This window comes from Rhinatrema bivittatum, chromosome 18 (assembly GCF_901001135.1).
Source record: "Rhinatrema bivittatum chromosome 18, aRhiBiv1.1, whole genome shotgun sequence".
Classification (NCBI taxonomy): domain Eukaryota; kingdom Metazoa; phylum Chordata; class Amphibia; order Gymnophiona; family Rhinatrematidae; genus Rhinatrema; species Rhinatrema bivittatum.
Window position 1 is genome coordinate 3,732,677 of NC_042632.1, and position 26,719 is coordinate 3,759,395.

Here is a 26,719-nt window from a genome sequence, read left to right on the forward strand (position 1 = left end):
CTGGTTGCACATTCCTAAGATGTGCTATGGAGGTAGACATGGCTCTAACCTGATGAGCCCGTGGAAGAGAAGGGAAGTGTAAATTTCATTTGTTGTAACAAAACTGAATACACTGTACAATCCAGCTGGAAATAGTTCGTTTAGCTACCGGCAAACCCGGGGTGTTTGGGTTAAAGGAGACGAACAGCTGAGATACACGATTCGTAGATTGTGTTCTTCGTTTGTAATATGCCAACGCCCGTTTACAGTCTAGCGTGTGTAACAAATGCTCCCTGTCGTTAGAATGAGGCTTTGGAAAGAAGGTTGGAAGTTCTATAGACTGATTGAGGTGGAATGCAGAGATTACCTTTGGAAGAAAGGTAGGATGAGGTCGGAGGATCATCTTATTGTGATAGAACTGTAGATACAGGTCATAGTGCACCAGTGCTTGAAGTTCACTAACCCTACGTGCAGATGTTACTGCTACTAAAAAGACCACCTTCCAGGTGAGGTATTTTATATGTGCAGAATCCAACGGCTCAAATGGTGGTAACATTAGTAGCTCCAGTAGTATGTTGAGGTTCCATGGAAGGGGCGGCTTAACTTGAAAGGTTTTAATAATCCAAAGACAACGACAAACCTTTTCCGTAGGAAACAAATCAGAAGTATTTCTTCACGGAGAGGGTGGTGGATGCCTGGAATGCCCTTCCGGAGGAAGTGGTGAAGACCAGAACTGTGAAGGACTTCAAAGGGGCGTGGGATAAACACTGTGGATCCATAAATTCAAGAGGCCGCCAATGAAGAGTGGGGGACTCGCCAGAATGATGGCTACTGCCTGGAGACAATACCCTTATTCAATAAACATATACATGGTTACTGTGACTCCAACATCACTCTAAGCTTCAACAGCAAGAGGAAATATGGAAAAAAGGATTTGCACTCACAAAGAGGGGAGTAGCTGGCTTGTTACGGCGGTTACTACCCCAAACCAAATAAGCCTGATACTTCACTTTCAATGCATATCCAGCATAGTTCTCTGCTTCAACGGCAGGGCTGAAGAAAAACTGATACTTCACACATCCAGCAGAGCTCTCTGCTTCAACGGCAGGGGAGAAGAAAAAAGGGTTCGCACTCACAAAGCGGGGAGTAGCTGGCTTGTTACGGCGGTTACTACCCCAAACCAAATGTGCCTGATACTTCACTTTCAATGCATATCCAGCATGGCTCTCTGCTTCAACGGCATGGGAGAAAGACTGATACATCACGCATTTCCAGCATAGCTCTCTGCTTCAACGGCAGGGGAGAAGAAAAACAACCAATAAGGGCTGTATAACATAGTCTGGGTAAAACAAATAAGCATGGGTGTAGCTTGCTTATTGCGGCGGTTACTACCCCTACTACCCCTAACTAATCAAGCTAGACATTTCACTTGGATGCAGCTCCATCACTGCTCTCTACATTAATGGTGGGGGTGGAAGGGAAATAGAACCAAGAGCTAAGAGAAACAGATAAGTATGAGAGAAAAAATGTGTGAGGCTTGCTGGGCAGACTGGATGGGCCGTTTGGTCTTCTTCTGCCGTCATTTCTATGTTTCTATGTTAACAACCGGCAGTCTAAGATGCGTAAAACCCTTGATAAATCGAGATAACAAGGGATGTTCAGCGACAGAGTGACACTTCACTCAAAGAAGACAATGAATATCACCACAGTGATAGGAAACGGAAGATACGGATCTCTACAAAAAAAACGTAATGTACCACGACAACCTCAACTTATGCCCATATCAACAACTTGTTACAGTTTTGGCTGCAGTACAACCGCCTCACCACCAGGGGCCCCTCTAGTGCAGGCTCTCCTGACAGGCCCAGGCCATCTCCCCTGTCCACTCTATGTTCTGGGTTGGCCCTTATAACCCTGCCTGACAGTTCCCTCGGGGCTTCGGCATCGAGCTCCCTGGGCTCCCTGCTCTAGCCTTGCGCGGCCTTCGGGCCTTTCCTTGCCTTGCCCTGTGCGGCCTTTGGGCCTTTCCTTGCCTTGCCCTGCGCGGCCTTCGGGCCTTTCCTTGCCTTGCCTTGCCTTGCGCGGCCTTCGGGCCTTCTTCCTCGCTTTTCTTACCTGGCCTACGGGCCTTCTGACCTGCCTTGCCCCGATTACGGTGTGTGGCCTACGGGCCTTCTGTGTATGTGTGGCCTACGGGCCTTCTGACCTGCCTGCTCTGCTTATGGTGTGTGGCCTACGGGCCTTCTGACATGCCTTGCTCTGCTTACGGTGTGTGGCCTACGGGCCTTCTGTGTGTGTGTGGCCTACGGGCCTTCTTTTTTTTTTTTTTTTTTATTTGTAATTTATGCATTCATACAAAAATCAAGTATGCATTTCTCAAAACGTACATGTATGGCAAACGCAACACAATTATAATAAACAGGAAATGTTGAACAAGAAACATGAGGTTTGGAATACAGACTCGCATGTGAATGCTTTCGTTATGTGTTTATTTCCCCCCCCCCCCCTTCCCACACTCCCCCCCTCCCTCCCCCCCCATCCCATGCTGTTGACGCGAGGCAAACACATAGCATGAAACATCTAGTACCAGGAAGAACAACATAGTACTGGGATGCCTCAAGCCCCAGGTAGAACATCCCGATAAAGGCAGCTACCAAAATTACCAATCCCTCCAGATAGTTGAGGCACACTCAGGCAGACACTCCACACAAGAAGCAATCTGGACAATGGTACAAACTCAAGCACATCATAGTACATCCCCTCCTCCGCAATCTACCCCTCCTGATGCCGTTTCCATTGTTCGAAACAGTTCCACCGGGACATGTGGCTTTTCAAAGCCTTCTGTTTAATGGCAGTCAGCCAGGTGAGATACCACACTTTGGTCAGGCGCTGAAGTACCCGGGCCCGTGACGGTATCTCCTTCTGACGCCAGAGCATAGCCAGCTCCGACCTACTGGCCTGAGTGATCTGCTGGATTAAATAAGTGTCCCCCTCAGCATATTCGGGTGGAAATATGTTAAGCAGAAATATTTTTGGTTGAGTAGGAATTGACACCTGTAAAATCTCAAATATTAGCGCACTGATCATGTTCCAGTAACCCTGGATTAGGCCACACTCCCACCAAATATGTAGAAAAGTGCCCTGTTGCCCGCATTCTCTCCAACATTGAGCAGATACTGAAGGATAGAATTTATGTAATTTCATCGGAGTCAAGTACCATCTGTATAGCATTTTATAATTTTGCTCTATAATAGAAGCAGACACGGACCCCGTCTTTGCCGCTCTGTAACATGCGGACCACTCGGACTCCGACAGTTTTCCGCCCAAATCCTTTTCCCAATTAGTAACATGTGCTGGGGGCACTGCTAGACCCTTGTTAAGTAGAGTGTAAATCCTAGATAAAGCCTTCTTAAGTTGATTCGCATGGTCACAAAAACCTTCAAACAGTGATTTACCTTTACTTAAGTCGGACAGAACGGGGCGTTGTGATATGTAGTGTCTAATTTGCAGATAGAAATAATGGTCTGTTCTCGATAAGGGGAAATCTGTAGAAAGCTCAGAAAATTCCTTAATCACCCCCCGGTTCCACACCTGTTCCAATGCTTCACACCCAAGGGCCCTCCACCTAGAGGCCAAGGCCTGAGACACTCCAGGGGGGAAAGACTTGTTATAAAAAATAGGGGTCTTAAAGAATATAGTTCGGTCCCCCACCAATTCCTCTCGCCACCTGTCCCATATGGAGAGAGTATGTGCAATGGATGGAACAGCCTCCTTCGGCAGTATACGTGCTGACTGAGGAAGCCAGACCACCATCTTTGGGGGTAAGTCTCCCATGAGGGCCCCCTCCAGAGTCACCCATCGTTTATGACTTCCCTCTACATGCCAGTCAATGACATACCGTAGCTGAGCTGCAGCATAGTAAAACTGCAAGCACGGTACACTCAATCCACCTCTATCTTTGTGTAGTTGTAAGACCTTACTGCTAACCCTGGGGGGTCGCCTCTTCCACAGGAAGCGATAAAGGTGTCTCTGCCACAAACGTAAAGCTGAGGATGGAACAGGGATCGGTAATACTTGAAATAGATATAAAAGCCGGGGTAAGACATTCATCTTAATAGTAGATATCCTCCCCCACCAGGACAACTCCAGTCTGTCCCATTTTTGCAGATCCTCCTTAATGGTATTCCAGGCTGGTTCATAATTCAAAGAATATAGATCCCCAAGTTCTGCCCCTATTCTAACGCCCAGATATTTTAAAGATTTTTTGACCAGTTTAAAAGGGAACTTTTGTTGTATCTCTCTTACCTCTGCGGCGTTGAGAGTGATATTAAGTAGTTCAGACTTGTCCATATTTAATTTATAGCCAGATACATTGCTGAAGGTGTGGAAGGCCCTGACTAACGGTGGAAGGGAAGTTGAGGGATCCACCACCGTAAAGAGCACATCATCTGCGAAAAGCGAAAGTTTGTAGTCCTGACCGCCTATGTTAATCCCCCGGATCTCTCTTGAACTTCGGATATATTCTGCTAAGGGCTCTAAATATAGAGCAAATAAGAGCGGGGACAGAGGGCAGCCCTGTCTGGTTCCCCGTTCAATCGGGAAAACTTTAGAGTAGCCCCCATTCACCTTAATGCACGCATTGGGATTGGTATATAATCTCCTAATCCATGTAAGGAAATTACCACCCATCCCCATCGTATGCAGAACCGAAAAAAGGTAATCCCAGTGGACAAGGTCAAATGCCTTTTCCGCATCTACTGTGAAAAGGACCATGGGGAATCGTTTAACCTTAGCATACCAGATGAGGTCCGCAACCCTCCGCACATTATCTCCCGCTAATCGTCCTGGGACAAAACCCGTTTGGTCTGAGTTTATAAGCGAGGGAGCCACATGTCCCAATCTAGTAGCCAAGATTTTAGCCAAAATTTTTAGATCTAAATTAATTAGGGAAATGGGTCTATAGGAACCACATAAGGTGACATCCCTACCTGGTTTAGCCAGGATAGTGATCCCCGCTTTGTTAGCATCTCTAGCTATTTCCCCAGTCAGCAATAGATTGTTGAAGGCTGCCACCAGAAGTGGGGTAATCACCTCCCTAAGAGATTTATAGAAACTACCGGTATATCCATCTACACCGGGAGACTTGCCGGACTTCAATCCTGTGATAGCCCTGGACACCTCCTCCCCCGTGATAGGTTTATTCAAATATCTTTGTTGAACCTCCTCCACCCGTGGCAAAGTGACACCCGCAAGGTAAGTATCTATCTCAGTTTGCCTGATCTCTTTTTGCTGGGAGTACAATTTATGATAAAACTGGATAAATCTCTCACGAATTGCATCGGTATCAGTAAGGACCTCTCCAGACTCGGACTTGATTTTTAGAATCTGATTCTGGGCAGCCCTCACCTTTAACCGGCGAGCCAGTAACCTCCCGGCTTTATTGCCCCCTTCAAAAAACTCCTGCTTGGCCCTGTCCATTTGAAAAGCTATTTCCCCCAGCGAGAGGGACTTCAATTCCTCTCTCAGGGTCACAAGTTGCCTGGCTACATCTGCACCCCCCTCCCTCTTATGCCGTATTTCCAATTTCCCCAATAATTGTAGAATTTCAGTCCGTCTCTGGTTTCTCTGTTTCAATAAGTGGGACGCTCTAGCAATTAGTTTACCCCTTGCCACAGCCTTAAAACAGTCCCACAACACATTGGCGGATATCCCGGAAGCTGTATTTTCTACTATAAATGTTTCCATCTCTGCTTTAAGCTGTGTGACATAATCAGCATCCGCTAGTAAACTCTCATTGAGGCGCCAAAAACGATCACCAGTCTGGAGTCCTAGTTTATGTAAAGTAAGGGAGACAGCCGCATGATCAGACCATGTAATGGGACATATATCGGAGGCACATACTTTGTTAGCTAGGTCCCTGTCCACTAGGAAGTAATCTATGCGGGTATAGGTTTTATGTGCTGATGAATAATAAGAATAATTCCTTTCAGTAGGATGGTGAAGTCTCCAAATATCCAGGAGCTGCCAGTCTCTCATTAAATGTTTTAACCCTTTCCTGTGCCTCCGTGAGTGACTGCCGCCCCCTCCATTAGAATCAAGAAAGGGGTATCTGGTCAGATTAAAGTCCCCCCCAATTATGAGGGAACCTTCCACCCACTGCTTTAAGGTCTCCGATAGCTTTTCAAAGAAAGGTCCCTGCCCTGTATTGGGCGCATAGATATTAACTACTGTATACATATTGTTACCCAGCTTAAATTTCACTATAATGTACCGACCTTCTACGTCTCTCACCACAGATCCGGCGTCGACTGTCAGATCCTTAGAAAATAATATCCCCACACCCCCGTACTTATGACCCACGCTAGCCGCTGCATAAAATTGTACAGGGTAATGGTGCGATATCATAAGTTTCTCATATTTCTTGCGCAGATGCGTCTCCTGACAAAGAAGTATGTGTACCTTATCCCTAACCGCATCCTGTAATAATTGTTTCCTCTTGTGGAAAGTATTGAGCCCTTTTACATTCCAGGACATAACCTTTACTTCACCCATGGTCAGTGTGTTTGTGACTATACCTGTATTTCCTAGCACTCATGGTCTCGCTCAAAGTCCCCAATCGCCTCACTGGTGGTAAAATTAGCAGAGTTGCCGCTACCGCCCTATCTCCCCACCCGAATACCTGGACCCATCCCTCCCTCTCCCCCCATCCCTCCCCCCCTCCCCTCCCCAAGTCATCGACCCTCATCCCCCGTCTGTGAAGGACTAACGCCATTCAGAAATTGGCTAACTTCCCTGAGCCCCCCACCTCCCCCTCCTGCTACTGATCTATTCAAAACCAGATGACCATCCGAACATAACAACTGTATGCTTACATTACGCAGTAAACTGAATAACCTGATTAAACAAACTTGCTCATCGCAGGGTCCACCCCATCTGGGTGAACCCGGTACTTGCAGCACCAGTCCTCCCACAGGTTGGACCTCCGAACTCAGTAGATAAAAACCTGTAGGCTTAGCGGAATTGTTCAAGTCCCTGTATCTTGAGCCTCCCGGTGATCACTGATATTCCTGCGAAGCCTTTTTCCTCCGTGAGTGACTCTCTGCCAGCGCTGTGTAGTATTTGCAGAGGACCTCGTCTCCTCCGAGGGCTTAACGGCCTGAGTGTCATGAGACCAGCCGCTTGTAAGATTTTTGCCGCTTCCTCCACCGTAGATACTCTGGATGAAACTCCCTGGATTGTAAACTGTAAGCCAAAAGGGAACAGCCATTTGTATCTGTGATTCCCTGCTCGCAGAACTTGTAGCACCTCACGAAATTCTCTTCTTTTCTTAATAGTAATTGGTGACAAATCCTGGAAAATCTCTATTTTCGCACTGTGCCAGTGAAAATCCTCCAGTGTCCTTGCTTTCTGCATAATTTTCTCTTTGATGGAAAAACTGTGGAAACAGACCACAATATCTCTGGGAAAGTTACCTCTGGGCTTGGTGAGGGCTCTGTGGGCTCTATCCAGCAAGATCTCGGGAAGGGTCTCCTCTGCCTGGGAATCATGCCAAATTTGTGCACAAATGTCCGCGATCACCTTATGGCAATCCTGGTATTTTTCATCCTCTGGGACCCCCCGAAAACGAAGGTTGCCCCTCCTGGAGCGATTCTCCAGATCCTCCAGCCAACACGCCTGATCCCTCACACTTTGCTTCATAGTCCCCATTTCTTTTTGCAACGACATCACAGTAGAATATTGTTCTTCATGCTGGTTCTCCAGCGTGTCTATGCGCTCCCCCAGTCCGGCAAAATCCCTGCGAAGGTCAGCAGCGATCTGCTGTATTTCACATTTTAAGTGCCCCAGCCCTTCTTTCATTTCCCCGAACCACCTCTGGAAGTCTCCCCGGGTCACAGCATGCTCACCGGCTGCCCCAGGTGATTCGGCCTCCTCCGTGGATGTTTGGTGCTCCTTGCTCTCTGCCGCGGCCACGTGGTCGGCCATTTTGTCCCGCTGCGGCTCGGCTGCTCCCGCAAAAGCAAAATGCTGCAGGTCCGGGGTTTTTTTCCGCAGCGACATGAGAGCTCTTCCCTGCACTCCAGAGCAAGTTGGGAAGCGTTTCGCGGCGAAAATACTGCGCTTTGAGGGCGGATGGTCACCGTTTATACCACGATGTGGAGCGGAGCCCGGGTCTCAGGCAGCCATCTCCTTTGGTGACGTCACTTCCTCTGGCCTACGGGCCTTCTGACCTGCCTTGCCCCGACTACGGTGTGTGGCCTACGGGCCTTCTGTGTGTGTGTGTGGCCTACGGGCCTTCTGACCTGCCTTGCCCTGCTTACTGTGCCCTGACCCAGCCTGAACCTAGACACTGCTATCTGCCGCCTGCCCTGACCCAGCCTGAACCTAGACACTGCCTTCTGCCGCCTGCCCTGACCCAGCCTGAACCTAGACACTGCCTTCTGCCGCCTGCCCTGACCCAGCCTGGACCCAGACACTGCTTTCTGCCGCCTGCCCTGACCCAGCCTGGACCCAGACACTGCCATCTGCCGCCTGCCCTGACCCAGCCTGGACCCAGACTCTGTTTTTGCCATTTCTGTCTCTCTCAACCTGGAGCCACCCTTCTGGGTGGTGTTCACGACTCCTGACCGGAGCCCAGCCGTAACAGTATGCCGAAGCCATTCACACTGGGAGAGACAGAGAGGACTCATTATTCAGACGGTGAGTCCTCACGGTTTATTATCTGTACCATTTGTCAAACTCTGAATTATGCTACGTACCTGAACTGTTTAGCTTGTCAGCTCTCGGACCAGGAGCACTGGATTTGCACCAACTGTCACAAAAGAAATGTGTCTGTATACCAAGAATGCCTTAATTGCAATTCTCCCAAACCAGGCTGGTGGAAGTGTCTCTGTCTTCCTTGTCTTTTGCCTCCAGGCAAACCCTGCCCCCGCTGCACAGCTAACGGGCCACCGTCTCCTCATAAAGATTCAGCCAGAGCTATCACACTCTGCCCTGCTTCTGGCTCAGCTAGGAATGTTTTCACCCTGGACAGTTTACTAACAGAAGATTGTAGCATAACTTGTCACAAAACTTTTCACCAAAAAGCAGCTTATACTTCAAGAAAACCAAAAACTTACCTGGCCAAGAGAACTTCTAGCACTTCCGTTCTAGGAGATCAAGCACAAAAACACCTGGAACTCATTAACCCGAGCAGGGCTCTGCTTCCCACAGCTGCTGAACAGCCTGTAACGAGCACCTTCCCTAGACGTCCTAGAACGGCCTGTGCCTTCTCTAACCTGCTCCTCCAGAAACAAAATCAGGAGCTTCAGACTTTGGCTCGAGGTATCAAGACCTTGGCAGTACAATCTGTGTCTTCCATGTACTCTACTTCTAACCTTGCTGCTCTGCCATCTGAGTTTGCTTCATCACCCCGAGAGGGGTCCGAACCTGCTTCATCGCCCCGAGAGGGGTCCGAACCTGCTACAACGCCCGGAGAGGTGTCCGAGCCTGCTTCATTGCCCCGAGAGGGGTCCGAGCCTGCTACATCGCCCCGAGAGGGGTCCGAGCCTGCTACATCGCCCCGAGAGGGGTCCGAGCCTGCTACAACGCCCGGAGAGGGGTCCGAGCATGCTACAACACCCCGAACGGGGTCCGAGCCTGCTTCATCGCCCCGAGAGGGGTCCGAGTCTGCTACAACGCCCGGAGAGGGGTCCGAGCCTGCTTCATCGCCCCGAATGGGGTCCGAGCCTGCTTCATCGCCCCGAGAGGGGTCCAAGTCTGCTACAACGCCCCGAGAGGGGTCCGAACCTGCTACAACGCCCGGAGAGGGGTCCGAGCCTGCTTCAACGCCCCGAGAGGGGTCCGAGCCTGTTACAACGCCCCGAGAGGGGTCCGAGCCTACTACAACGCCCGGAGAGGTGTTCCAGCCTGCTGTTTCACCCCGAGAGGGGCCCGAGCCTGCTGCACTTCCCCGAGAAGAGCCTGCTAAACCGGTCCTGCTGCCACCCCCGGAGGGGCTCAAACCGGTACCACTAACAGACTTTCTGACTCAGCCATCTGAGCCTGTTGAATTGCTCCAGCTGTTGCTGCCCTCGGAGGGGTCTGATTTCATTTTTGAGTACCCCCTGCTAAGATGGGACCCGGGAGGAGGGGGAGGCCTTGAGGAGGGGGTACTGTTACAGTTTTGGCTGCAGTGCAACCGCCTCACCACCAGGGGCCCCTCTAGTGCTGGCTCTCCTGACAGGCCCAGGCCATCTCCCCTGTCCACTCTATGTTCTGGGTTGGCCCTTATAACCCTGCCTGACAGTTCCCTCGGGGCTTCGGCATCGAGCTCCCTGGGCTCCATGCTCTAGCCTTGCGCGGCCTTCGGGCCTTTCCTTGCCTTGCCCTGTGCGGCCTTTGGGCCTTTCCTTGCCTTGCCCTGCGCGGCCTTCGGGCCTTCTTCCTCGCTTTTCTTACCTGGCCTACGGGCCTTCTGACCTGCCTTACCCCGCTTACGGTGTGTGGCCTACAGGCCTTCTGTGTATGTGTGGCCTACGGGCCTTCTGACCTGCCTGCTCTGCTTATGGTGTGTGGCCTACGGGCCTTCTTGGTATGTGTGGCCTACGGGCCTTCTGACCTGCCTGCTCTGCTTACGGTGTGTGGCCTACGGGCCTTCTGTGTATGTGTGGCCTACAGGCCTTCTGACATGCCCTGCTCTGCTTACGGTGTGTGGCCTACGGGCCTTCTGTGTGTGTGTGGCCTACGGGCCTTCTGACCTGCCTTGCCCTGCTTACTGTGCCCTGACCCAGCCTGAACCTAGACACTGCTATCTGCCGCCTGCCCTGACCCAGCCTGAACCTAGACACTGCCTTCTGCCGCCTGCCCTGACCCAGCCTGAACCTAGACACTGCCTTCTGCCGCCTGCCCTGACCCAGCCTGGACCCAGACACTGCTTTCTGCCGCCTGCCCTGACCCAGCCTGGACCCAGACACTGCCATCTGCCGCCTGCCCTGACCCAGCCTGGACCCAGACTCTGTTTTTGCCATTTCTGTCTCTCTCAACCTGGAGCCACCCTTCTGGGTGGTGTTCACGACTCCTGACCGGAGCCCGGCCGTAACACAACTAATATTGCAAAAAACCTCTGCTCTATTTTTCTAGCTACACTAACCATATTACTTGTCAACATACAATCTGTTAGAAAGAAAACACCAATAATATATGATCTAATTACCTCCACTTCTGCTGACATAATTCTGATCACAGAGACCTGGCTTTATGAACATGATACTGTCATCTTAAATAATATGTGCCCAACAGGCTACATTCCTATATCACAACCACGCTCCAATAGACGAGGAGGAGGCTTATTAGCAATAATAAAATCCTCCCTATCACCCCGTAAAAAAATCATTCCTCAAAATGACCACACAATAGAGATCTTACTAATAACAACAAGTGTTCTAAACATCTGTTTACTATACAGCCCCCCTGGAATTCTTAACAATAATCTTTCCAACTTCCTTGAAACACTTATCATTCTCCCTTGCGACTTAGAAAATACTATTCTTGCTGGCGATTTCAATTTACATTTTAACAACCAACAGAATCACTCCTCTGTTACACACTTAACTGAAGCATTAACTGGATTGAATTTTAAAGCTATCATAAATGAGCCAACACACAAACATGGAAATACTCTAGATCAAATATATATTAACCACCCACGACATGACTTCACCGCAGATATCACCACAATACCATGGTCAGACCATTACTTGATAAAACAATCAAAATAACTAATAAAAACAACAATAAAACCAACTCGCATGACCAAATTGAAATGTCGAAAAAAACTCAACACCGAACTTTTCACCGATACGCTTCTACCAAAAATCAACCAAAAACCACATTCAAACATATCTGATATGCTAAACTATTGGAACAACAGTATAACCGAAACCCTAGATACTATAGCACCATTAAAACCAAAGAAAATCCCCAACAAAGTTTCATCAACTTGGTACAATGAGTCACTTAAAAAAGTTAAATGTAAACTTCGTAGTCTAGAAAGAAGATGGAGAAAGAACCCGATTCCTGAGAGAAAACATGAATACTACACTTTACTACAAAAATACAAAAAAGAAATAATAAAAACAAAAAAATCATTCTATTCTACAAAAATAAAGAACGCATATGGAAATCCAAAGGTTCTATTTTCAATTGTCAAAGACCTCACAACAGTACAAGAAATCAGACCATTACACATATCAGATACCTTTTGTAATGATATATCCAAATATTTCACAACCAAAACAAGAAATATCTCAGCTGAATTTGAAACACTTCCTATTCCAAAACAATCAATTCCCCAATTAGACTTTTCTTTTTCAGAATTTACAGAAGTAACTGACACAACGATCATGAAGATATTAACAAAATCCAAGCCTTCAAAAAGCCCATTTAACCCATGATCTGGAAACCTACTCAAAGAATTAAAAGAACATTTTGCTCCGTCAATAACAAAGATAGCAAATGCCTCCTTATCCCAAGGAGTTTTTCCAGACTCTATTAAAAGGACATCTGTTATACCAATACCAAAAAAAAAAAATCAAGACCCACTAGATTTAACTAACTACCGCCCAATAGCTACTCTCACATCCATAGCCAAAATCATTGAATCTGTTGCCCTACATCAAATTTCAAATTATATTGAAGATCATAATATACTCCACCATAATCAACATGGCTTCAGAAAAGCACACAGTACAGAGTCCCTATTAACATCGTCATTTGACACCATTTTAAGAGGATTTGACTCTAACACAAACTATATTCTCGTTTTGATTGACATACTTACTCCCACTATGCCACCTCCTCTCTAAACTTGGACTAAAATTCTTCTTATATGCAGACGACGTACAAATACTCATTCCCATTCAGAAATCCATCAATGAAACCCTTCAGTACTGGGAATCTTGTCTGACATCCATCAATTCTCTCCTCTCCAATCTACACCTAGCACTCAACGCCTCTAAAACCGAAATCCTTATCATAGCAAATCAATCAATCGACTCAATCTATCAAATGATTCAAAACGCCTCACAAGCTCACACACTACCTCCCAGTGTCAGAGATCTAGGAGTCTCCCTGGATAATCAACTAAGCTACAAATCCCACATTAATTCACTACTAAAAGGGGGCTTCTATAAACTTCAAATCCTCAAAAAACTGAAGCCCCTCCTCCACGCCCACGACTTCCGCACTGTGTTACAAACCACTATACTATCCAAACTCGACTACTGCAACTCCCTCCTCTTAGGCCTACCAGCCTCTACCATTAAACCCCTCCAAATCCTCCAAAACACTATGGCAAGAATCTTAACAAACACCAGAAAAACAGACCATATCTCTCCCATACTCTAGGACCTCCATTGGCTCCCCATCGCCTTCCGTTCCCAGTACAAAACACTCACCATCCTCCACAATACACTATACAATAACAATTCTCCCTGGCTTGAAAATATGCCACAATTCCGTCAAGCTAATCGCCCCACGAGAAACTCCCTTGCTGGCACTCTCCAAATCCCCTCACTGAAAATTGGGCACCTTACCAATACCAGGGATAGAGCCTTCTCCATTGCGGGCCCCACCCTCTGGAATTCCCTCCCCGTCAAGCTCCGCCTAGAACCATCCCTGAGCCAATTCAAAAAAGGAATCAAAACATGGCTCTTTAGACAGGCATACCGTAACTCCTCTCAACCCTAATCATTGTCCTTGAACCACCTTAGCCCACGCTCAGCCTTTATCGCTCCTCCCTGTCCTCCCCCACCCCTTCCCACCACCCCTCCTGCCCACTTCCCTTGCAATCCTCAGCCCCCCTTACCCCGCCCTCTCACCCCCTAGCAACCCCTCCCTGAAAGTACCCGTGCTTTAATGTACCCCTTTTTCACTCTACCCCACCCGCCCCTCTTTCCCCTTGTTCTCTCCCTCCTTACTCCCCCTCACTAGCATTTAACTATACATATGTACACTTGCCTCCTCATACTGTAAATAAGCCCTCATATGCTAATTCCTCAAGTGTACATGCCTCGTTTACTTTGTTTATAAGTTCTTTTGCATATTTAACCCTAACTTGAATGCAAAAAGTTGTAATTCTGCTCGTTGACTCTCCTCCTTTGTATTTCGCATATTACCCATTGGCCCTTCCCTTGTTCATTGTAATTTCCTTTCTCAGTTACTTGTAAACTGACATGATGTGTCCTACGAATGCCGGTATAAAAAAAGTGTTAAATAAATAAATAAATATCCGCTGCATTTGATACTCTGAATCATACTATTTTACTAACCAACCTCCAACAAATTGGTATTACTGGGACAGCTCTTCAATGGTTCACTACATTTCTTTCTAATAGACCACAAAGAATTACTCTAGGAAAACACAAATCAGAATGGTACACAACCGAAACTGGAGTACCACAAGGATCATCACTTTCTGCTCTTCTTTTCAACATATATCTCTTACCTCTATGCCGCCTTCTTGATGGTCTTAACATAAACTTCAAAATATACGCTGACGACATTCAGTTCATTATACCTTTTTCTAATACTTGGTCAAATACATTCTCGTTGATGCAAATATACTTAACAGCCATAAAAACTTGGCTGTCCCACAACAGGTTAAAATTAAATGCAGCCAAAACCGAACTAGTTTATCTTTCAACGGTGCCTGATTCCATTCACAAACCTCCACAATTCTTTCTCTTTGACAATCAGCAAATACCCATAAAACCCTATGCAAAGAATCTTGGAATTTTCATCGACTCAAAGTTATCTCTCTCAAAACAAATATCAGAAACAGTTAAAAAAATGCTTTTTCAAACCACATATGCTCAAAAAACTCAAACCTCTTTTAACCTTATCTGACTTTCGGACAATTGTTCAAGCGCTAATTCTAACAAACTTAGATTACTGTAACACATTATATTTAGGACTGCCATTATCATCAATATATCCACTGCAACTCGTTCAAAATGCCACAGCAAGAACAATATATAACTTATCTCGTAAAGAGCATATAACACCCATTTTACAACAATTACACTGGCTCCCCATAACTTACCGTATCAGATATAAAATCTTATCTACCATTCACAATCTACTATATAACGTTGACTCAGTTTGGCTCTGCTCCATCTTACGCATATACAAGCCCTCAAAAGACAGCTACGATCCATGGACAAATGTTTGCTAGAAGTACCAACAGTCAAAACAGTCAGCTTGGCTCTAATCCGCAAAAGAACCTTCTCCGTCGCCGGTCCAATCTTATGGAACTCTCTCCCCGAAAACCTCCGACTTACATCAAACCGTAAGGAATTTAAGAAAATGCTAAAGACATATCTATTCAAAGAAGCATACAACATACCATAAATCCAATAACACAATATATCGATAGACCTTTATTATGTCTAATTTAGCTGTGTTTGTCTATTTTAACCTTCATATGTAAATCTGCTGTGCTTTACTTTTAACTTATGTATGTATATTTATAAACCGCCTAGACAGACATGCAAATGTCTTATTGTTTGCGGTATATAAACATTTTTAAATAAATAAAAAAATAAATATTAACCGGTCTGTGATATGCTGAAATCGTGCTTAGATGCACTCTAATGGACGATGTTGCTAAGCCTGACAGGTACAGGGAATGGAGATAATCCATTAACAGAGCCGGCGAGCAGCCTATCGATGGAATACATTTTGCTGTACACCAGTTACAGTAGCGTTTCCACTTAAAAGTATAACTGCATCTGGTTGATGGTTTCCTGGATTCCAGAAGAATTACTTGGGCTACTGTGGAGACCCCTTGTGCAGTTAATGACCGCTCAATTTCCATGCAGTCAGATGGAGGGAGAAGTGGAGTGGGTGAAGGAGAACGTCCTGTTCCTGAAGTAAAAGATCTGGACGGTCTGGTAATCGAATTGGAGGTGCGATCAAAAGACGTAAGAGATAACTGTACCACGGTTGTCTGGGCCAGGCTGGAGCAATGAGGATCAGTTGGCTGTTGTCCATTATGCATTTTTGAATCGTTTTGGTGATTAGTGGAATCAGTGGAAAGGCATATAGGAGATTGGACGTCCATGGAATGAGGAAGGCGTCCTGAGCGAGTCGTAAGAGACTTGGTCAAAATGAGCAGAACTTTGGAAGTTGCATGTTTGTGGCAAACAGGTTTATCGTCGGAATCCCCCAATGAGAAAAAAAAAAAAAAGAGTCTGTACAACTTCTGGGGTGAGCGACCATTCGTGTGGATGGAATATGCGACTTAACCTGTCCGCTCTGGTGTTGGCTACTCCCGGCCCCTCCTTGCTTGTTTATGTAAAACATCGCCACCTAGTTGTCCGAGTAAATCATGACTCTGCGACCTTGGAGATACTTCTGAAAGGTTTGTAGGGCATTGTGTATCATTCTGAGTTCCAGTAGATTGATTTGCAAGGTCTGTTCGGATACTTTTTTTTTTTTTTTCTCCTTTATCTTTTGGTCATCAATGTTACAACGTTATTGTTAAATTTTGAACTTATGTACACTGTTCCAAGTTTCATAACCTTGTTCTATGTAATGCCTTTTGGCAATTTTCATGTTCTGTTTCAATGTAAACCGATGTGATCTTTATTTCATATAGGAACACCGGTATATAAAAATCTAAAAATAAATAAATAAAATAAATACTGACCAAAGGCCTTGCGTTTCCAACAAGTTGAGATGTGATCCCCAGCCCTTCCGGACTGCATTGTGTGGCGGGGGGTTGAACAAGGCTCCTTTGTCCAATGTGGGTTCGAGTAGCCACCAGTTGATATCCTTTTTCATTTGAGACGTCAATGTTAGACGGTTTTCCAATGGATGTGAATGTTGCTTCCATTGGCGTTTCAGACCCCACTGCAAAAGTCTCATGTGTAGTTTCGTGTTTGGCACCGTAAAATTCGCTGCCGCCATATGACCCAAGATTGTTCAAATGTTTCGAGCCGTTGGATACTGCGTTGCCTGCAGGGAGCGAAGCAGAGAATGCATTGTTAGCTTCCTGTCGTCCGGAAGGAATGCTCTGTTGCGGATGGTATCTAGGCGAGCTCCTATAAACTGAAGAACTTGTGTAGGCTGCAAGGTTGATTTTGGAAAGTTGATGACCAACCCTAGCCCCTGCAGACAACTGATTGCTCGACAAAGATGGTCCCGCAACAGGATTGGATCCGAAGCTACTATTAACCAAACGTCCAGGTATGGAAAGATAGTCATACCCTGCTGACGGAGGTGGGCCACCACCACCACCATACATTTGGTGAATACCCTGGGTGCTGCCGAGAGGCCAAAGGGAAGAACTTTGTACTGGTAAGGTTGCTGTTGGTATTGAAAACAAAGGTATTGCCAGGAGGACGGATGGATTGGAATGTGGGTATAGGCATCCTTCAGATCTATGGAGCACATCCAATCCTTATGTTGTAATAGGGGAAGAATGGATTTCAAGGAAACCATCTTGAATTTTTCCCGTACCATCCATTTGTTCAATTCCCGTAGGTCCAGAATAAGTTGATAGCCCCCTGATTTCTTGGGAATTAGGAAATATGGGAAGTAGAAGCGCTTGCAACGGCCCGCCCGAGGGATTTATTTATTTAGCATTTTTATATACCGAAATTCATGTAGCAAAGTTACAAATCAATTCGGTTTACATTTTAACATTAATAGGCATGTAAGAATGCTATTACATTGAACAAGGAATATTAACTTGGAACAACTAAAACTGGGAGAATGGTATCACCATAAACAATAAATAGTGTGATATTTTTGTGTGACAGGCTAAACAATAGCTAGACATGTAACAAGCTAAACAAAAACTAAACATGGTTCAGACAAGACAAACTGCGGATTGATAAACTGCAAGTAGGAGTGCTATCTGGAATGACAAAAGCTAAACAAAAGCTAAACATGGATCAGACTAGACAAACTGCGGATTGATAAGCTGCAAGTAGGAATGCTATCTGGAATGACAATATTGGTTTAATCTGAAAAGAGCCATTGTAAAGATGGAAGGACGAGAATAGTGGGAGATTATTGGTGTAGATTAAAAGCTTGCTCGAACAGCCAAGTTTTGAGTCTCTTTTTGAAGGTGATCGGGCATTGTTCCTGTCGGAGTTCAGGGGGTAACGAGTTCCATTGCTCGGGGCCTGCTTTGGATAGAGTTCATTTGTTTAAAGAGGATTTGATGGCTGGGGCAAGGAGGGTATTCCTGTAAGCTGTTCTCACCGGTCTATCGGGAATATGTAGTCAAAGAGGGATGTTGAGTTCCAGTGGGATGAGCTTGTGAATTGATTTGTGAATGATGGTAAGGATTTTGTAAGTGATTCTGAACTTGATTGGGAGCCAGTGTAGGTTTCTCAATATGGGGGTGATATTGTCTCTTTTGTTGGTTTTGGTAAGAATCCTGGCTGTGGCGTTTTGGAGCATTTGTAGGGGTTTTATGGTGTTAGCTGGGAGTCCGAGTAGAAGGGAATTGCAGTAGTCGATTTTTGAGAAAATGATTGTCTGTAGAACTGAACGATAGGCTTGGAAGTGTAGAAGTGGTCTGAGCCTTTTTAGGACTTGCAATTTAAAGAAGCCTTCTTTAGTGGTATTATTAATAAATCTCTTGAGGTTGAGTTGATTGTCCATTATGACTCCGAGGTTTCTGACTTGAGAAGAGAAGGATGATTGTCTTGTAGTGAGTGTGTTAGTTATTGCCTGGCTGCCGTCTTGGGTGATGAGGAGTATTTCGGTTTTACTGGAATTGAGGATCAAATTAAGGCTCGTGAGCAGGTTGTTAATGACTTGGAGGCAGCTGTTCCAGAAATCTAGTGATTTTTGCAAGGATTCGGTCACCGGGATAAATATTTGTACATCGTCTGCGTAGATATAGTGGGTTAGTTTTAGTTTGGAAAGGAGCTGGCAGAGCGGTAAAAGATAAATGTTGAAGAGGGTTGGGGTAAGGATGAGCCTTGCGGGACTCCCAAGGAAGAGTGGACGGGGTGTGATTCGTTATTGTTGACTTTGACCTTGTAAAATCTGTTGATTAGAAAAGACTTGAACCAGTTCAGAGCAGTGCCTTTGATTCCGATGTCAGATAGCCTATCTAGGAGCGTTAGGTGGTTGACGGTATCAAATGTGGTTGAGAGATCGAGGAGAATGAGTAGACCGGGTTGTTTTTTTTCAAGATTTAGCAGAATAGTGTCTGTTAAGGAGATTAGGAGAGATTCTGTGCTACGAGCTTTTCGGAAGCCGAACTGATAGGAGGATAATATATTGTTGTCTTCCAAGTACTCTGAAAGTTGCTTATTAACTATTTTTTCTAAAATTTTGGAAATGAAGGGGAGATTAGCGATCGGGCGATAGCTGGAAGGGTCATCTGGAGAAAGGTTTGGTTTTTTCAAAAGTGGTTTCAGAATTGCGAGTTTCAGTGGATCGGGAACTAAGCCTTGCATTAGAGAGCAGTTAATGATGTTTGAGATCGGTTTGGCGACGGTTTTTGAACTAGCGATGAGTAGATTTGAGGGTATAGCATCTGAGGGGTGAGAGGCAGGTTTGATTTTCTTTAGGATTGTTTCAATCTCTAGTGAAGAAGTCAGTTCGAAGGTTTCCAGACTCGTGTTCAGTTGAATAAGTGTTGAGTAGGATGAAGGAGGAAGGGTGGCATTGTTGGCATTTAATGGTCTGATCAGATCAGTGATTTTTTTCTTGAAGAATGTGGCTAGTTCTGAGGCTTTGCTGGATGCCTGATCGTCCAGGATGGATATGGGTGGAGATTTGGTGAGAGATGAGACAATAGAGAAAAGTGCTTTAGGGTCGAATATGAAGTGGTGAATTTTTTGTGAGAAAAAATCTATTTGTAGAATGGATATTCAGTATCGGTGCATGAGAGATTTGTAAGCCCCCAGGTTAGATGTGGAAGGGTTTTTTCGCCATACGCGTTCCAGCCGTCTTAGTTCTTGTTTAAGGGTTTTAAGTTGTGGGGTGTACCAGGGTTTCCTATTGTTCGATTTAGGATGGTTACTTTTAGAAGTTAGAGGGCACATAAGGTCTGCTACTTTCTTAGTTATTTTTATCCAGGATGATGTGGCTGAGTTAGCATCCGTGAGGTCTAGATGGTCTAGAGCAGAGGAAAGTTGCGGGAGAAGGGTTTCAGGATTGCATAATTTCCTGAATTGGAACGTGGTTTTTTGTGATGGTGGGGTGATGGGTTGGTTGTGCTTTAGAGTTGTGGATACCAACTTGTGGTCTGACCAGGGAACTGTGGAGCAAGTCGTAGTTGAGACAGGGGTAAAGCTTTCATTTATGAAAATTAAATCCAGTGTGTGGCCTGCTTTGTGAGTCGGGCCTTTCATGATTTGTTTGAAACCCATGTGTTTAAGAGTGGTGAGAAAGGATTCACAACTGGAGGTTTGGGGAGTTTTATCCACGTGGATGTATCTGATTGCCCATTGATGCTGGAGTAGGGCTATCTCTTGGGCAAGCTGTGGGTGTAGTGTTTTCGGTCCCCGAGTTTGACAGATGTGGTAGTTTGGGCTTGGTTATGAACTGAAGTTGATAGCCATTCTTCACTATTTCTAGAACCCACTGATCAGATGTTATGGCCTCCCAGGCGGCAAAACAAGCTGTGATCAGTCCGGGAGGGGCTTCCGTCAGGGGAGGTGGTGGCCGGACACTTAAAAAGACTGTGGTTTTTAAGGGAGCCGCAGTTTGCTGCGGTTGTTGCCTTTGAGATCTAGGTTTTCCCCTCCTCTGCTGCAGCTGCTGTCTCTGATATGCAGGATAAGAACGTGCTCTGAATGGTTGATAAGAACGGTACGGCCTGCGTGAGAATTGTCTACGAGAAGAATGAAAATATCTCTTGGAAGAGGAGAATGGCGCTGGAGTCATTAAAGACTGAACTGCTAGAGCCTGATCCTTTAGTTTGCTGACTGTCATGAAAACGTTCTCCAAACAGATTGTCTCCCGTACATGGGAGATTGGCTAATTTGTCATGTAATTCTTTTCTTATGGCACTAGCCTTCAGCCAAGCCAATCTGCGTGCCGCTATCGCTGTCGCTGATGCTCGAGATGAATTTTCGAACCCCTCATACACCGCTCGTAACATGTGATATGTAAACTTATCATGAAGACTGTAATCTGTAAGCATTTGTATTTATTATAAGAATTTGTATTTATTATTTAGCTATTTACATTGTTCTGTTACCACTTGGTCCTATTCTCTCCTTTACCTCAAGTTCTAAGTTCCTACAAAGTTAGCCTTGTTATTTATACCGAATTGTTTGATGTAATTGTTTAATTGTTTGATGTAATTTTCTAATCTTGATTCTGTGTAAACCGAAGTGGTATGTACTAGTACATGAACTCCGGTATATAAAAGCCTTTAAATAAATAAATAAATAAATGTGACGACAGCACTCTTCCATATCTAAAATTGGAGTTGGAATATTCTCTCCTGTTAGTCGCTTAAATGCATTCATACATATACTGCTCCATGTAGAGCTGGTGATGGGAGAGAGGTTCTGGAAGCCAAATTTAGGATTTTAGGACGAAGCTGAAATCCAGAACCTCCAGGGTGGCATTCTCTGAAATGCTTCCTGTTCCACGTGCAGGTCCCCAGAGGCAGGCAGAGCTCCAGAGTTTCAATACGTGGATGAGACGATGATGCAGAGAAGAGGGATTCAGCTTTGTAAGGAACTGGGGAAACTTTTGGGGAAGAAGGAGACTTTTCCGAAAGGATGGGCTCCCACCTTAACCAGAGTGGAACCAAGCTGCTGGCACTAACTTTCAAAAAGCAGATAGAGCAGCATTTAAACTAGAATAAGGGGGAAAGCCGGCAGTCACTCAGCAGTGCATGGTTCGGAGAAATGTATCCTTGAAGGATACTAATGAAACAGGAGAGTTAGGTCATCCCAACAGAGAGGTTCCATTAAAAGCAAACATAGTTCATATGCCTATATGTAAAAAATCACCAAAGCTAATGATTTCCGAATTATCCCAAACAACTGGAAAGCAGGTTGTTAAAACAAGCAAACACCATACTTTGAAATGTCTGTATGCCAATGCCAGAAGTCTAAGAAGTAAGGTGGGAGAGTTAGAGTGTATAGCAGCAAATGATGAGATTGACATAATTGGCATCACAGAGACTTGGTGGAAGGAGGATAACCAATGGGTCAGTGCTATATCAGGGTACAAATTATATAGCAATGATAGGGAGGATCAACTTGGTGGGGGTGTGGCACTTTATGTTCGGGAGGATATAGAGTCCAACAGGATAAAGATCATACAAGAGAGTAAATGCTCAGTAGAATCTATATGGGTAGAAATCCCATGTGTGTTGGGTAAAGGTATAGTGATAGGAGTATACTACCGTCCACCTGGACAAAATGGTCAGACAGATGATGAAATGCTAAGAGAAATCAAGGAAGCAAACCAATTTGGCAGTGCAATAATAATGGGAGATTTCAATTACCCCAATATTGACTGGGTAAATGTAACATCAGGACTTGCTAGAGACAAAGTTCCTGGATGTAATAAATGATTGCTTCATGGAGCAATTGGTTCAGGAACCAATTGGAAAGGCACTATTTTAGATTTAATTCTTAATGGAATGCAGGATTTGGTGAGAGAAAGTAACGGTGGTGGGGCCACTTGGCAACAGTGATCATAACATGATCAAATTTAAACTAATAACTGGAAGGGGGACAATAAGTAAATCTGCAGCTCTAACACAATTTTAAAAAGGGAAACTTTGATAAAATGAGGAAAATAGTTAGAAAAAAACTGAAAGGTGCAGCCGCAAAGGTTAAAAGTGTTCAACAGGCTTGGACATTGTTTTAAAATACAATCCTAGAAGCGCAGTCCATATGTATTCCGTGCAATAAGAAAGGTGGAAGGAAGGCAAAACGATTACAGTCATGGTTAAAAGATGAGGTGAAAGAGGCTATTTTAGCCAAAAAACATCCTTCAAAAATTCAAAGAAGGATCCATCTGAAGAAAATAGGATAAAACATAAGCATTGTCAAGGTAAGTGTAAAACATTAATAAGACAGGCGGAGAGAATTTGAAATGAAGTTGGCCATAGAGGCAAAAACTCATAATAAAAACTTTTTTAAATATATCCAAAGCAAGAAACCTGTGAGGGAGTTGGTTGGACCATTAGATGACAGAGGGGTTAAAGGGGCTCTTAGGGAAGATAAGACCATTGCAGAAAGACTAAATGAATTCTTTGCCTCCGTGTTTACTAATGAGGATGTTGGGGAGATACCAGTTCCGGAGATGGTTTTCAGGGGTGATGAGTCAGACGAACTGAACAAAATCACTGTGAACCTGGAAGATGTAGTAGGCCAATTGACAAACTAAAGAGTAGCAAATCACCTGGACCGGATGGTATGCATCCTAGGGTTTTGAAGGAAATCAAAAATGAAATTTCTGATCTATTAGTTAAAATTTGTAACCTATCATTAAAATCATCCATTGTATCTGAAGACTGGAGGGTGGCCAATGTAACCCCAATATTTAAAAAAGGCTCCAGGGGCGATCCGGGTAACTATAGACCAGTGAGCCTGCTTTAGTGCCGGGAAAAATAGTGGAAACTATTCTCAAGATCAAAATCGTAGAGCATATAGAAAGACATGATTTAATGGGACACAGTCAACATGGATTTACCCAAGGGAAGTCTTGCCTAACAAATCTGCTTCATTTTTTTTTGAAGGGGTCAATAAGCATGTGGATAAAGGTGAACCGGTAGATGTAGTGTATTTGGATTTTCAGAAGGCATTTGACAAAGTCCCTCATGAGAGGCTTCTACGAAAACTAAAAAGTCATGGAATAGGAGGCGATGTCCTTTCGTGGATTACAAACTGGTTAAAAGACAGGAAACAGAGAGTAGGATTAAATGGTCAATTTTCTCAGTGGAAAAGGTTAAACAGTGGAGTGCCTTAGGGATCTGTACTTGGACCGGTGCTTTTCAATATTTTTTTTATTTATTTTTATTTATTTAAAAACTTTTCTATACCGGCATTCGTATGGACATCATACCGGTTTACAGTATAACAGAAATATATATATAAATGATCTGGAAAGGAATACGACGAGTGAGGTTATCAAATTTGCGGATGATACAAAATTATTCAGAGTAGTTAAATCACAAGCAGACTGTGATACATTACAGGAGAACCTTGCAAGACTGGAAGATTGGGCATCCAAATGGCAGATGAAATTTAATATGGACAAATGCAAGGTGTTGCATATAGGGAAAAATAAACCTTGCTGTAGTTGCACGATGTTAGGTTCCATATTAGGAGCTACCACCCAGGAAAAAGATCTAGGCATCATAGTGGATAATATTTTAAAATCGTCGGCTCAGTGTGCTGCAGCAATCAAAAAAGCAAATAGAATGTTAAGAATTATTAGAAAGGGAATGGTGAATAAAATGGAAAACGTCATAATGCCTCTGTATTGCTCCATGGTGAGCCCGCACCTTGAATACTGTGTACAATTCTGGTCGCCGCATCTCAAAAAAGATATAGTTGCGATGGAGAAGGTACAGGGAAGGGCAACCAAAATGATAAAGGGGATGGAACAGCTCCCCTATGAGGAAAGGCTGAAGAGGTTAGGGCTGTTCAGCTTGGAGAAGAGATGGCTGAGGAGGGATATGATAGAGGTCTTTAAGATCATGAGAGGTCTTGAACAAGTAGATGTGACTCGGTTATTTACACTTTCGAATAATAGAAGGACTAGGGGGCATTCCATGAAGTTAGCAAGTAGCATGTTTAAGACTAATCGGAGAAAATTCTTTTTCACATAACGCACAATAAAGCTCTGGAATTTGTTGCCAGAGGATGTGGTTAGTGCAGTTAGTGTAGCTGGGTTCAAAAAAGGTTTGGATAAGTTCTTGGAGGAGAAGTCCATTAATGGCTATTAATCAATTTTACTTAGGGAATAGCCACTGCTATTAATTGCATCAGTAGCATGGGATCTACTTAGTGTTTGGGTAATTGCCAGGTTCTTGTGGCCTGGTTTGGCCTCTGTTGGAAACAGGATGCTGGGCTTGATGGACCCTTGTCTGACCCAGCATGGCAATTTCTTATGTTCTTATGATACACGCCGTTAACATTGTGTTCTGGTATACACGCTTAGCGAAATCATCCAAACATTTATTATCTCTCCCAGGGGGATTGGAAGTATGTGTTTTGGACTTCTTTGATCGTTGAAGCGCTGACTCGACCACTATGGATTCATGTGGTAATTGTGGTGTGGAATAAGTGGAAGGTTTCTGCATTTTAAATCCGTTTTCCTGGAAACCGCTGATATTGTGTAGGAGGGTTCCCATGATTTTTTAAGTACACCGTGCAATACACTGTGTGGTGGAAGAGATGTAGGCTCCCCTCGGGTATCGAATATCTTTAATAGGCCCAGCGTTTCAGCTCTGGGTTCCGGTAGTTTTTGTACCTCCAAATGTAATATAGTCCCCATCTTATCCAAAAACTTTGGATAAGAAAGATCCTCCGGGGGAGAATACGGCTCAGGTGGCTGATCCGGTGAATCCGAAGGATAGCCTGTAGAGGAGGTAAGCGAAGATTGTGTGGATACAGACTCCCCTCGGGAAGAATGTGTGTGAGTGGGTGATGAAGGGCTCGGGGGTGCCGGCGATGGTGCTGGGTCCACCGGAAGTGATTCCACCTGTTTAGTAGGTTCCTTAGGACTGGACGGTGATTCCGGAGGCAAGGTGAAAGACTGTAAAGTTTCAAAAAAACCCTACTAGGGACTGTGAAAGATCCCAAAAGGCTTGTCGCGTTTGCTGCAGCATTGGAGGACGTTCATGATGTGAACCTAATGGTAACGACTTGTCCGGTTCAATATTGGGACGATCCGACTGTGGGGTATTCCCCCGTGAACTCCTGTCTGCGTCAGAGGGGTTAGTACCACGTCCCAATGGAATCCCTTGTCCCATTGGATGTGGAAATAAGAGTGTGAGGAGGTAGATGAAGGCACCTGTACTATCTCCCTTCCGGAAGGTCCTGTAGCTCCCGATAGCACAGTACGTCGAGAGGAGGCTGATGCTGACAAGTTGTCATCATACTTCAAACTTCTTGAATGTTTAGAGTGATGGCGACGTTTATGCCTATGGATATGACCGTGTCGTTGTGCTGAAGATGAACTCCTATGGTGACGTCTGGAACGTTTAGTAGCGTCCCTTGCGCAGTCTACAGACGGGGTTCGTTTTGAAGAAGAATCTAATGAAGTAGAACACCTTGAAGAAGAGTGTCTCTTCAATGGAGGCGCTTGTCTCTTGCCCGTTTGTCCCAAGTTGGATGATATGGTATTAGGAGCCGCTGGGGACGTGTCTCGCGTCAGTTGTGCCGTTCCCAGCGTCGGATGGGTCGAATTCGGCTCCAACTGCTCTGTTCTCAGCTCTGTCTGCGCCGATTTCGGTTCAGATTGCTTTGTTGCCAGCGCCGGATGCGCCAGTCTGAATTCTCGATGCATCTTCCCCGGTGCTGGCGCCGATCCCGGTGCCGGCCGCGCTGACTTCGGCTCCAACTGCTTCGTCTCCGGCACCGGACGTGCCAACTTCGGCTCCGGCTGCTTTGTCTTCTGCGCCAGTTTCGGATGTAGTCTGTGCTTCGAACTGGTACCTCTCAGCTCCGAATGCGTCGGTTCTTTTTGCGGCTCCGGTGGATCAGATTGTTCCATACTCAGCCCGCAATCTAACCCATACGACTTTTGGTGT

General features: G+C 45.2%; 1 protein-coding gene across 1 annotated transcript in view; it reads right to left on the bottom strand.

The window, feature by feature from the left end:
• The window catches only part of PAIP2 (poly(A) binding protein interacting protein 2), a 443,063-nt gene that overhangs the window by 274,087 nt on the left and 142,257 nt on the right, over nucleotides 1-26,719 (bottom strand). The gene's annotated exons all lie outside the window — the stretch shown is intronic.